At 33.4% G+C, this 12,300-nt stretch overlaps 1 long non-coding RNA gene across 1 annotated transcript; it reads right to left on the bottom strand.

Annotated features, from left to right (window-relative positions):
* Window positions 1–71: 71 nt before the first annotated feature.
* Window positions 72–6,857, bottom strand: LOC148953434 (uncharacterized). The gene is made up of 3 exons (XR_016141642.1): window positions 6,761–6,857; window positions 4,427–4,591; window positions 72–363 (listed from the first exon to the last, which is right to left on the bottom strand). It is a non-coding gene; the product is annotated as an uncharacterized LOC148953434 (long non-coding RNA).
* Between the last annotated feature and the right edge of the window lie 5,443 nt (window positions 6,858–12,300).

Raw genomic sequence — 12,300 nt, 5'->3', positions numbered from 1 at the left:
CAACAAATTTACTTCTAGAAATCAAATCACGTCACTTCTAATAAATCAGTTTTCAAAAGTCAGATCTAATAACTTAATAAAATAGTCTCACTCGTATAAAATCGAAGTCATTTCTAATAACTGAACTTAAAGTCAGTTCTGATTAAACAATCTTCAAAAGTCTGTCCCAATAACTGAATATCGTCAACTCACTCGTATAAAATCTAAACCGGTTTCTGTGTCAACTTCTCCAAACTCCAATCGAACAGCTTTACCAGTGGGTGCTGATATATCATAGCACTCATCCAAGTTGTTGGCATACTGATTAGGGTAATCAGGAGAGTGGATCTCACCTTTGATGCTTGTATAGCGACTGCCACATGCCTAAGGTAATAAGCCTAATAAGATAAGTTAGGAAGACAGAGGGAAGAGAGAGAGAGAAAGAGAAAGAGAGAGAGTTTATTATTTCGACAAAGCGAAATAAATGGTCCGGAAAGCTGAATATCAAGAAAGATGAGATAATAAATTTAACAAAAAAAAGGGTTTCACACCAGCATGTATAGTAAAGGTTCCAATATTGTAGAAATCTTGCTACACTAAAATAAATGATATCTAAGAATTCTAAGGACTTCAATTAAGCATCATGAGGACTAATATATTCTATATTATTAAGATCAATGGCTATACATTTTTATACATGAATAAATTTATATCCAGCTTCAATTTTATTCCTTGAAAACGGCACTGTTATTTTTTCTGAAGATGGGCAAGGTATCATTCTCCAGATTGAGAAAAAAAAACGATTTAGACAGGTTGCTACTTTTGGGAAATTTGTATACTCCTTCCAGTCTGCTTTTCACAAATCGTCACCTGACTGACATTAGGGATCCCTGAAGGTTTGAAAGCCATGAGTATAAATAGAAAGAATTTCAAAACCTAATATGTTTGTTGACGCATCAGTTTGCGAATTTAGAAAAAAATATATATGAGCGAACTTGATAGCTACCAAGCAGGTCTTGGATTCTTAATTGCTTCGTATTAAATGCTACGCATTGTGGCAAAAAACTACAATAATAATTTATATAACCGAGGACCAAGCTTCAGTCGTATATTATGGTTTTTTGGGTGAATAGATCAATAAGGTTACATTTTAAAGGATTGTAATTTGAAGTAGGCTAAATGGTTTTCTTTCTTTGGATGGAATATCAGTCATGTTTGGAAATTCTTTCGCCCATTCAGAAAAAAATTGAGTTATCTTTTCGTACATTAAAGATCTCATCTTTCCCCTTGACATTTGAATTCTTTCTGCTTAACGTTTCTTTTTGTTTAAACCCCAAAATGATACATATGTCCTAAAAGCCCTTATATGTCAGTCAATGTCAAATATATTCCAGCATATAGGCTAAAAATATGGATCACCAAACAGCTTAAAATGGTGTAGTTGACAGCGTAGTTGTCTTTGAGAAAAAAAACTGATTGTTAATATGTGAATTTTTGAAAAAAAAAATGTGTAGCTAAATTTAATCAATTGCCTTTGGTAATTCTTTCTTACGGGTCGACGTGGTACCACTTACGATAATGATGTGCTGTCCAGAAAACTTCACGATTTTGAAACAGCTAAAATAAATATCTCTAAAATTCACTGTCTTAAAGCATGAAATGACCTAAGACATGCTCCAGGGGTCAAAGAGTGTTTTATTTTTCTATGTCTTTGGTATTTCATAGTGTAAAATAGAGTGCAAAATGTTTTGTTCCTGAAAGTACATAGTTTCGATTGGCGTCTTGATACTGAGTTTGAAAATGATTTTGTACATCATTTAGGATTTTTTCATAAAGAAAGTTTTTGGGAATTGCACCCCTTTTCTTTAATACCAGCAATTCACATAATAATAGTTTAGGAGGGCACAACGCAAGAAATCAGGGTGGTAGAAAGAACTAGGTCGGTAATAGTGAAGATGGTTCTTTGCTACCCGGGCTGGGCCTGTTTGGATCTCAAATCAGGGTGGCAGCTTGCTGATTTTAGCATCCAAATAAATTAAGGTTCTAAAATTGGAAACTTAATATGTTAAGTTTGACGCTCAGAAAAATCAGTAATTTAATGTAGATGGCATAAAACTCCGTCAAGGGATATCGTCGAGGAGACTGCTGGGATAGTGGTAGATAATTATGGCATCTCCACTTTTGTTCTTTGTTGTTTTTCCTTTTTTTTGTCGTTACGTGAAACATCGCATTAGGTTTTGTTTAAATGTGAGTTTCCTTTTGTTTTAGTTTTTTCATGTAGAGTTATTCAAAATAGCTTTTTTTCAGTTGATAAAGGCTCCCTGATGCGAACCCGAAATATTGGGAATTTCGGAACTATTTCTGTAAAAAGTAAGTTTTAGTTATTTTGTTTCCACTGTCTTATAAAAAAAAAAATCTCTAGCTGCTTTTGAACATGCTTTCGTTAAACTAATATTACTGCTTAGTAAAACCGTTATGTTATGACATTCAACATTATAAATTGAAGAAATATCGGGACAAATATTTGGATGTGTACTATTTCCATCCTTTCCTTTTCTCAACACAAAATGTAGAATTATGAGGACAAAAATCTTTTTATACGAAGAAACGTTTTGCATAAACTGAGGAAAAAAGAGAGGAGAACCATTTCTCAGAGGGCCAACCCTTTCGATTCAAACTAGGAAACTGTATAGTCTATACGGTTTCCTTAGAGTTTAGGGAACTCCTTTTAAGCTGGAGGTGCTATAATGCCATATTTTTATGAGTATTAAATAAAAAAACAAGGTTTTTCAACTGAAAGTAAGGAGAAATATTAAACTTACAACGAACAGAAATTATTACGTATGTGAGGGGGCCCTAGTCATTACCTCGCTCTTTACGCTAAAGTTCGAACTTTTTCTAAAATCACAAATCCCTGAAATACACAGGCCGTTTAATTAGAATAGATAGATCTTTTGAAAGTACTAAAAACTTTAGCATAAAGAGCGAGGTATTGGCTAGGGGGCAAATCTCCTCATGTACGTAATAATTTCTGTTCATTTTAAGTTTTAATGTTGCTCCTTACTTTCAGTTGAAAAGCTTGTTTTTTTATTTAATTTCTGATCGTTTTTTAAATAATGCTGGGAAATCCAGCGTCCCCTTCATAGAAACGTCCTTTACCCCAAGGAAACATCCTCCATGAAAAGATTCTCCCATGTAACCCCCTCCCTACCCAGAAAATAACCCCTTCCCCACCCAGAAAAATATTCCTCCAAAAAATGTCTGCATGCTTCCCAATAACTTGTACTATATATAAACAATGAGCAAAGTTCACAACTTGCAGCCCTTTCATCAGGAACTGTGGGGAACTAAGTCATCTTCAATGACATATTTATTAGAATTTCGACTATGCTGAACAAAATGGCTATCTCAAAATTTTAATTGGGTGACTTTAGGAAAAAATGAGCGTGGGAGGGGTCAAGTTGCCCTCTAATTTTTTTTGCCACTTAAAAAGAGCACTAGAACTTTTAATTTCCGTTAAAATGAGCCCTCTCACGATATTCTAGGGCTACTGGATCAATACGATGACCCCTGAAAAAAAAATAAGAAAAAATAAACACGCATCCGTGATCTTTCTTCTGGCAGAAAAATTCTAAATTCCACATTTTTGCAGATAGGATCTTTTTCTGTTATGCTGAATCTGATGGTTTTATTTTCACTAAGATTCTATCACTTTTAGGGGGTGTTTCCCCTTTTTTTAAAAATAAGGCAAATTTGTTCAGGTTCGTAACTTTCGATGAGTTAGACTAAATTTGATGAAATTTATATATTTGAAATCAGCATAAAATTCCGATTCTTTTGATGTATATACTAATATCAAAATTCCGTTTGTTAGAATTTCGGTTAGTATTGAGTCGGGTTGCTCCTTACTTACAGTTTGTTACCACGAACTGTTTAATTGGATTTTCTGAATTTAACAAAACTAGAAACCTGCTATACTGTCTTCAGATGCCTTTTGGCAGTAATAGTAGCAAAATGCTACCCATATTTTTGACGTAATTGAGCTCTGGTCTGGGTAATGAAGACCTAATTTTAATGACATCTTGGTCTGATGGAAGTTCTGAGCTAACACAATACACTGCATCAGGACACTTAACTGGACAACTAAAATTGATTTTTTGAGAATTCTAAAGCCACAATTAAAAAAGAAAAGTTCAAAATGTTGGCGCAAAGCCTGTGTAAAAATCCTAACTATATTAGAAAACTGTTAATTGGATATTCTCATTAATTATGAGAAACTTTCTTTAAAATCACCCAAAACATTTTAGGGGCAAATTCTGTGTATCCTGATTTTTCTGTTTATCAGTGAATTTATTTTACTTCATTTATTTTATTCTTTCTTTCTTTACTGCATAAACTACACATTATTAATTTGAAACTGAATCTCGAAACGAAATGAAAAACTCACAAGAGACCACTGAGCTAAGAATCCACGATCGTTTACTGAAGAATCTGTTGTGAGGCTAACATATAGGCTGTTGCCTGATCCTGTAATAACAGCTTCATTTTCAGTTAGATTGGTACCACTTAGAATTGCCAAGACAGTTGCAGTTGAATCTGCACCATCGTAGACCTTAAAAAGAACGGAATATTGCTTATAATTGTTAGCAGATATTGTCCAAGACTACCCTGGCTAAATATGACTTAAAAGAAACCTTAAAAACAAATAATAACAATACAGTTCAGCTATTAAAAAACATACGTGTATTAGTTTATAATAGGTGGCATGGAAATGCATACAACATGCAAACACATACGAACAGCAATTGGGGAGGTCCTTGCAATTTTTCTTTCAAGCCACAAGCAAAAATTTCCTAAGGTGTTTCGAACAAATCCATGGTGTAAACCGAAGCCTAATGCATATACCTCGGCCAAAACACTCACTCAAGTCTTCAGTGTAGTAAGAAAGAGCAATTTTAAAACAGGCTAAAATACCTTAAAAAAAAGGCTAATGATAAAGACCCCCTAATGCCATTACTGGTGTATAGGGCGTCGGGTTGACGCTCAAGAATGCACAAAACGAAATAAAAAGGAAAGATATGAGGGGTATATTTTTTTTTAATATATTTTTAATTTTCAATTGTATTTTCTATAGTCAATTTTCTATTATTATCATTTTAATCTAATATTATTTGACACATTTTTTTTTCTTTATTTTAGAACCGGAGACAGCTCAAATGGAAGTTTCCGTCATTTATTTTTTTAACTGTTTTTGTTACTATTTTATCGCTTACATATGTCATTACAACGCTTGCTATCGAGTTTTGAGTGTCAAAAAAGTGTAACTTACTTAAAAGTTAAATTACTGAGATTTAGGTATATAATTGGTTCATTAAAATTTCATGACATAATTGCCTTGATTTAAATTTAGATCCTCACGTAGGATATAGAGCTAAATTCAGATTTTTCTCTGGATTAATTCTTCTCCTGTTTCATACACTCAGAAAAGAAACAAGAAGTTCACTAACGTTCATGAAAAGCATTGTCTTGGATATGATTCAATTGCTTGGGGTTTCTAACTTATTTCAAGGGAAGGCTGTTTTGTTAAACGAGCAAAGAAGGGTCTCCAAAAAATCTTTATATTTCCACAATGTGAGAAAATATACAATTCTATTATGTATTGAGATAAGGAAAAGGTTTGAACCTCCGCTAGATACATTAATGACCTCACGTTAAAACAAGTTAAACAAAATATAACTAATGTGAACCAATACGTAATTCAAACTACAAATTCGCCTAGTTTTAGACAAAGAGTGGAGTAGAAATGATTTGTGTGGAGGAATATTCATAGTTCAGGGGGAGGGTTTCCACCTACAAAAAAAAATAGGCGAATGGCTTTCCTTATCAGCGTTTTTAACCTAAATTATTGGGCTCCAAAATCACCTTCCCGTCCCCAATACCATGTATTCTGCAAAAAGAGCCGAATTCAATTCTACTTGAATTACTACTGATGAGTTTTAGTTTTACTACTGATGACGGTCACTGTAAATGTGACCGAAATATCTGGTACTTTTGTGAATTTCTATACACTGACTACTAAAAAGGATTTTATCTCTATTTTGAACTTTTATTTTATCGTCATTTAAAGGCAGTGTGGTCTCCGAAATTTTCTAGATGTTCTTAAGAAAATTTTACGTTTTTAAATTTATTAACTTTTTTTTAAATATATTTAATATGTTTTTAGTGTTCTTGTTTGACAGAAAAATAGAGGGACTACTTACAATTTTTTATTTATTTACGCTGTCTTCAAACGTTACGTTGACGTTGCTTTTTTAGAAGGCACTAATGTCTCTTTCATAATAAGAATGCTTTCCAGTAAAGGCAACTTCAAGTTTTCTTTATTATGATACGACAATTTACTAAGTGAAAATTTTTTTCTTAGCAGTGCTTCTCCACCCTAGTTCCCCGCCCTCCCACGTGTGTAACCGTATAAATTATACCTTTAAATTTATTCTCTTTTCTTTTTTATCCTATTCCCTAATATACTAAAACTACGATAGTAAATTGGCACAGATACAGGAGTTATCTGGAATATCCACTAAAGAAAATTGGGTTCCCAGAAACCTCCCACAAACTTTAAATTCATCAATATATGAACTCTAGTAAGGAATTCAAACTATTAATTTGGTTAACCTTAATTTCTGGGAAGATTTCATGGTTACAATTTTTGTTTGAGGAAATTAAGGAATTTCCCCAAAAATATGGGAGAAATGGAATCACTGGGAAAGAGATGTGGTCTTACCGTTACAACATCATTTTCATATTCAGTTTGGAAGTCTACAAAGCTAAGTCTGTTTGCTATACTTATAGTTGGTGAAAATATCCTATATCCACAATCATTAATTTTATTTGTATAAATTTCTGTATTTTTTGGTTAGATAAATACACAAAAATCACCATTTAAAACGGCTCCACACTAAAATATTACATAAGCAAAATAGGTGCCAAAAACACAAATATAATCAATAGGCTAGCAATAGAGAATGGTGGACTAATTCTCAATTTTAAGTAATTCCTCCAATTTTGGAGTGAAAACCATTTTTTCAGCCTTTATAATATAGCTTAAACGGACTTGGAAATTTGTACAAATTTTTGTTTTAAAACAATTCAATTTTGTTATGTATTCTTGTTACATTTTTACGAGTCTGGCCGAAATATGGGGAGGAATTAAATACCACAATCCCTTCCCTGGATATGACCTTGGCAGCAAATAAAACTAAGCACAAAGGAATTAAATCAAAGAAACACGTAAAATATAAACAAATTCTTAATTATTATGTTATTATTTCTGCGTAGATTTCTACGTAGAAGAACCAGCTAGAGAGTGAATTTCGAACCTCTTCAGCTGTGAGATACCTTGAAATTTTTTTTTATCCTCTGTCGGTAAATTATCAGTGCCTGGTGCAAGCAAATTTCTATTTCCATCCAGAAAATAGTTTATCTTCTAAAAGCTATTGTTTACGATGGTGTTTTGACGCTTGATTAGGCCTAATTTGAAAAAACGTGGGAATACAAATAGTAAAACAGAGTTTGAAGCTGTTTTCATAGATTTTTTGAAGACCTGATTAAGTTCGTTAAGACTATGTCTTTTCAACAAGTCTTCTTAACAAAAATTTCCTAATCTATCCTAGTACCCTGAACTTGCAAAACCTATAAGAGTTCATTCATTTGCTCACAGTTTCATCAAGGATACTTAAATCATCAGCATAATCTAAGTCCAGGGGAGTTTTTCCTCCCCATTTGATTCCATGGTCTCCCTTTGCTTTTCCTGTGCTCCTTAAGACAAACTCTATCAAAGTATTCCATTTAGAGGGGATAGGAAACCGCCCTGCTTAACTCCCGATTTAATACAAAACCAGTTACTAACCTCATGTCCAACCTTAACAGCAGCAGTGTTATTCTCGTACTCAGCACTAATCACTTTAATGTATTTGTCTGGTATAACATACAAGGATAAGACCTTTGCTTAAGTTCTTCTATCAACAAAATCAAAGGCTTGCTCATGATCTATAAAACTAAGGACTGACGGTGTTTGTCAACTCAGGCAATTCTCAATTATTAACCTAAGAGTAAAAATTTGGTCGACACATCCTCTACCTTTTCTAAAACCGCACTCTTCTTCTCTCAAAACTTTGTATACAGCATCTCTCAGTCTAAAAAGTATCATATTACTAAGTAATTTGCTACTTACAGAGACCGAGTAATGCCTCGATAATTACCACACTCACTCTTATCCCCTTACTTATGCAGTGGTTAATTAAGGTTTTCTTAAAATTGTTAGTTACTTCCCCTTTTTCAAAAATCCTATTCACAATCTTCAGTAACTTACTTTCAATCTCAGATCCACCATATTTAAGAAACTCATTTACCACACTCTCTGCAACTGGAGCCTTGTTATTTTTAAATCCTTTTAGTGCTGTCGCTAATTCTTCTGCACAAAACAAATCTTCTTTCACATACAGGGTATCACATACTTATCCATGTTCCTCTATATCTGTTACACTAACTCTATCTCGGTTTAACACAATCTTAAAATGTTCTGCCCGTCTTTCTTTAACTCTTTCCCTATCACTAATTGGGGCCCCGTTCCTATCTTTAACTGGGACAAGTCTGGATTGACTACTCCCTCTCAATCTATTAACGTGTAAGTTCAATATTTCACTATTATGCCGTCTAGCTACATCTTCCGGATCCTCGGCAACTTTAGCCATGGCCTCCACTTCACACCTCTTAGTTCATGTTTTAATGCTTACTTTTAATACTGTTACGCTTATTTTTAATGCTTACTTTAATCCTAGCTGCAGTACTAACTTTCTTCCCTAAGGCACCATCAGCAACTTCACAAATAATTTTTCTAAAATTATTCCAAGCATCTTCCACATTATCAAATTTTAAACTCTGAAGTTTAGTATTCAACTGTTCCTGGAAAGTTTCTCTCAAATTCTCATCATGGAGTCTACCAGCATCATAACTTCCCGGGAGGTAGTTAGGACAAATGGTAAGGATGGGTGAGGACTGCCTACCCTATGATATTTGGTATTTGGTCCCTTCTGGAAAAAGAAAAAACGGACTGCAGAGAGTAACACTAGGACGTTATCTCGTGACAGAAACTGTATTGTTGAAGTTGTCCTGGAATATCTTTGGTCCTTAGTACTGGATAAATCGTCATGCAGGGGCATTATTGTTGCCTTATGGGCCAGCAAGCGTGGCAAAACGTCGGTGAGTATGTACTCATCAATTTTGCCCAATTTGAATTGTTTCTTTCTACATGGTATGTATACTCAGTTAAAAATAGAACAAGTGAATCTATAAATAACATTGGGAAGTCTCCTTGTCTCCTAAGCCTGGAGAGGTTGTGACGTCCTCTTCTATTGCATCCTTTGAGAACAAATTGGACAATTCTAGCAGTCCAAACATATTTGATCCTGACAAATATAGAAGATGAAGTTACTCTTAAGTTTATTAGTCTTTTTTTATTTAGTTATCCTATTTTTCAACCTATTATCCTTATTACAAAACCACAGTTCTCATGATCAGAAAAGATATCGAAGTCCATTTTCAATCATCCAGAACAGAATTTGTCGAGCTTACAGGGCAACTGCAAATGTGTCAAATTTAGAGTTATTAGGACTGCCATTTACAATATTTGAAGAAACATCTTTTGAATCCTTGGTTGAAACTTTCTTATTATCGCAGTACAAGACTTCAGATTTCAAATTCCTCCCATTGAGTCCAAAAGTTAGTTTTGTCGAACAAAAGTAATTTGTTATTGGAAGGACGTGGAAGGGCGGGGAACTAGGGTGGAGAAGCACTGCTAAGAAGAAAATTTTCACTTAGTAAATTGTCGTATCATAATAAAGAAAACTTGAAGTTGCCTTTACTGGAAAGCATTCTTATTATGAAAGAGACATTAGTGCCTTCTAAAAAAGCAACGTCAACGTAACGTTTGAAGACAGCGTAAATAAATAAAAAATTGTAAGTAGTCCCTCTATTTTTCTGTCAAACAAGAACACTAAAAACATATTAAATATATTTAAAAAAAAGTTAATAAATTTAAAAACGTAAAATTTTCTTAAGAACATCTAGAAAATTTCGGAGACCACACTGCCTTTAAATGACGATAAAATAAAAGTTCAAAATAGGGATAAAATCCTTTTTAGTAGACAGTGTATAGAAATTCACAAAAGTACCAGATATTTCGGTCACATTTACAGTGACCGTCATCAGTAGTAAAACTAAAACTCATCAGTAGTAATTCAAGTAGAATTGAATTCGGCTCTATTTGCAGAATACATGGTATTGGGGACGGGAAGGTGATTTTGGAGCCCAATAATTTAGGTTAAAAACGCTGATAAGGAAAGCCATTCGCCTATTTTTTTTGTAGGTGGAAACCCTCCCCCTGAACTATGAATATTCCTCCACACAAATCATTTCGACTCCACTCTTTGTCTAAAACTAGGCGAATTTGTAGTTTGAATTACGTATTGGTTCACATTAGTTATATTTTGTTTAACTTGTTTTAACGTGAGGTCATTAATGTATCTAGCGGAGGTTCAAACCTTTTCCATATCTCAATACATAATAGAATTGTATATTTTCTCACATAGTGGAAATATAAAGATTTTTTGGAGACCCTTCTTCGCTCGTTTAACAAAACAGCCTTCCCCTGAAATAAGTTCGAAACCCCAAGCAATTGAATCATATCCAAGACACTGCTTTTCATGAACGTTATTGAACTTCTTGTTTCTTTTCTGAGTGTATGAAACAGGAGAAGAATTAATCCAGAGAAAAATCTGAATTTAGCTCTATATCCTACGTGAGGATCTAAATTTAAATCAAGGCAATTATGTCATGAAATTTTAATGAACCAATTATATACCTAAATCTCAGTAATTTAACTTTTAAGTAAGTTACGCTTTTTTGACACTCAAAACTCGATAGCAAGCGTTGTAATGACATATGTAAGCGATAAAATAGTAACAAAAACAGTTAAAAAAATAAATGACGGAAACTTCCATTTGAGATGTCTCCGGTTCTAAAAGAAAGAAAAAAAAATGTGTCAAAGAATATTAGAGTAAAGTGAGAATAATAGAAAATTGACTATAGAAAATACAATTGAAAATTAAAAATATATGAAACAAAAAAATATAACCCTCATATCTTTCCATTTTATTTAGTTTTGTGCATTCTTGAGCGTCAACCTGACGGCCTATACACCAGTAATGGCTTTAGGGGTTTTTATCATTATCCTTTTTTAGGTGTTTTAGCCTATTTTACTACTGAGGTGTTTACTTAAAACTTCCAATTTTCAGCTGAATGAGCACCTTTCAAAGCTTCTACGACAACTCCTTCCATGCCGAAAAAGATTAATAAATTGAAACCCTATTGCTCTCTTACTTATATTGCGTTTCAGAAATTCTTATTGAAAACCGCCAACAGTTTTATCATTTGTACACACGATTCGAAAAAGACTAATTAAATGGTAATAAAAGGATTTATTCTGGCACACTAAATTTGAACACAGTGAGTGGAGAGAAATGACAAACCCTATAGAAATAAAGATATGTAACTTATTAGGTCGTAACAAAACATACCGAGCAAAACACATCCTATGCCTCTTTCCCTACATAGCATGATCAAGTACAAGAAAATTTTTGCAACTTAAAAGAAAAAAAATACATTGCTAGTGTTGATTTTTCGGTATTGCATGAAAAAAGATATAGAAAAAGTGCAATTCATCTTATCTTCGAATTTCAAAACTTAAACAGGAATATTCTTATATCGCTTCGAAAATTAAAATATATTGAGCATTTAGATTTGCTTTCAATTAAGTTCTGTCCATAATAACGTGAAAATAGGGGTATGCAAGAATTATAAAGTTGAAAGTATACCAACAGGGTTAGCTTTGGGAAAACATATGAATAAATACAAGTGTTCAGCAAAAAAACATGCTTTATGAATGATGATGATATTAAAAGAATCGTTCCTCCCCAATGGTGCAATGTTCTTTCCCATTCTTGGCCTTCTTGAAATCTTTGCCTCACATGAAATGTTAGTGTCTCCTGAGGTAAAATTCTGTTAATGTCCTCAAGTGGTCCTCTGTTAATGTCCTCAGCTATTATGTTTATCCTCTTTTCATACTGAGGATCAGGATAAAAACTAAAATATCAAAGTTGGCTGTGAAGTTCGCTTAGTTAATTCTCCTCCTCCCCCAAAAAAACTCTTCATAAACCCACACTTGAAAAAAATCTGTATACGGTCCTGGCTGTTTTTAAACTCTTA

Source organism: Artemia sp. Qi Xiang Cuo, chromosome 4 (assembly GCF_049724085.1).
Source record: "Artemia sp. Qi Xiang Cuo chromosome 4, ASM4972408v1, whole genome shotgun sequence".
Lineage (NCBI taxonomy): Eukaryota > Metazoa > Arthropoda > Branchiopoda > Anostraca > Artemiidae > Artemia > Artemia sp. Qi Xiang Cuo.
The sequence above is the reverse complement of the archived record's forward strand: the minus strand, read 5'-3'. Positions and strand labels throughout refer to the sequence as shown.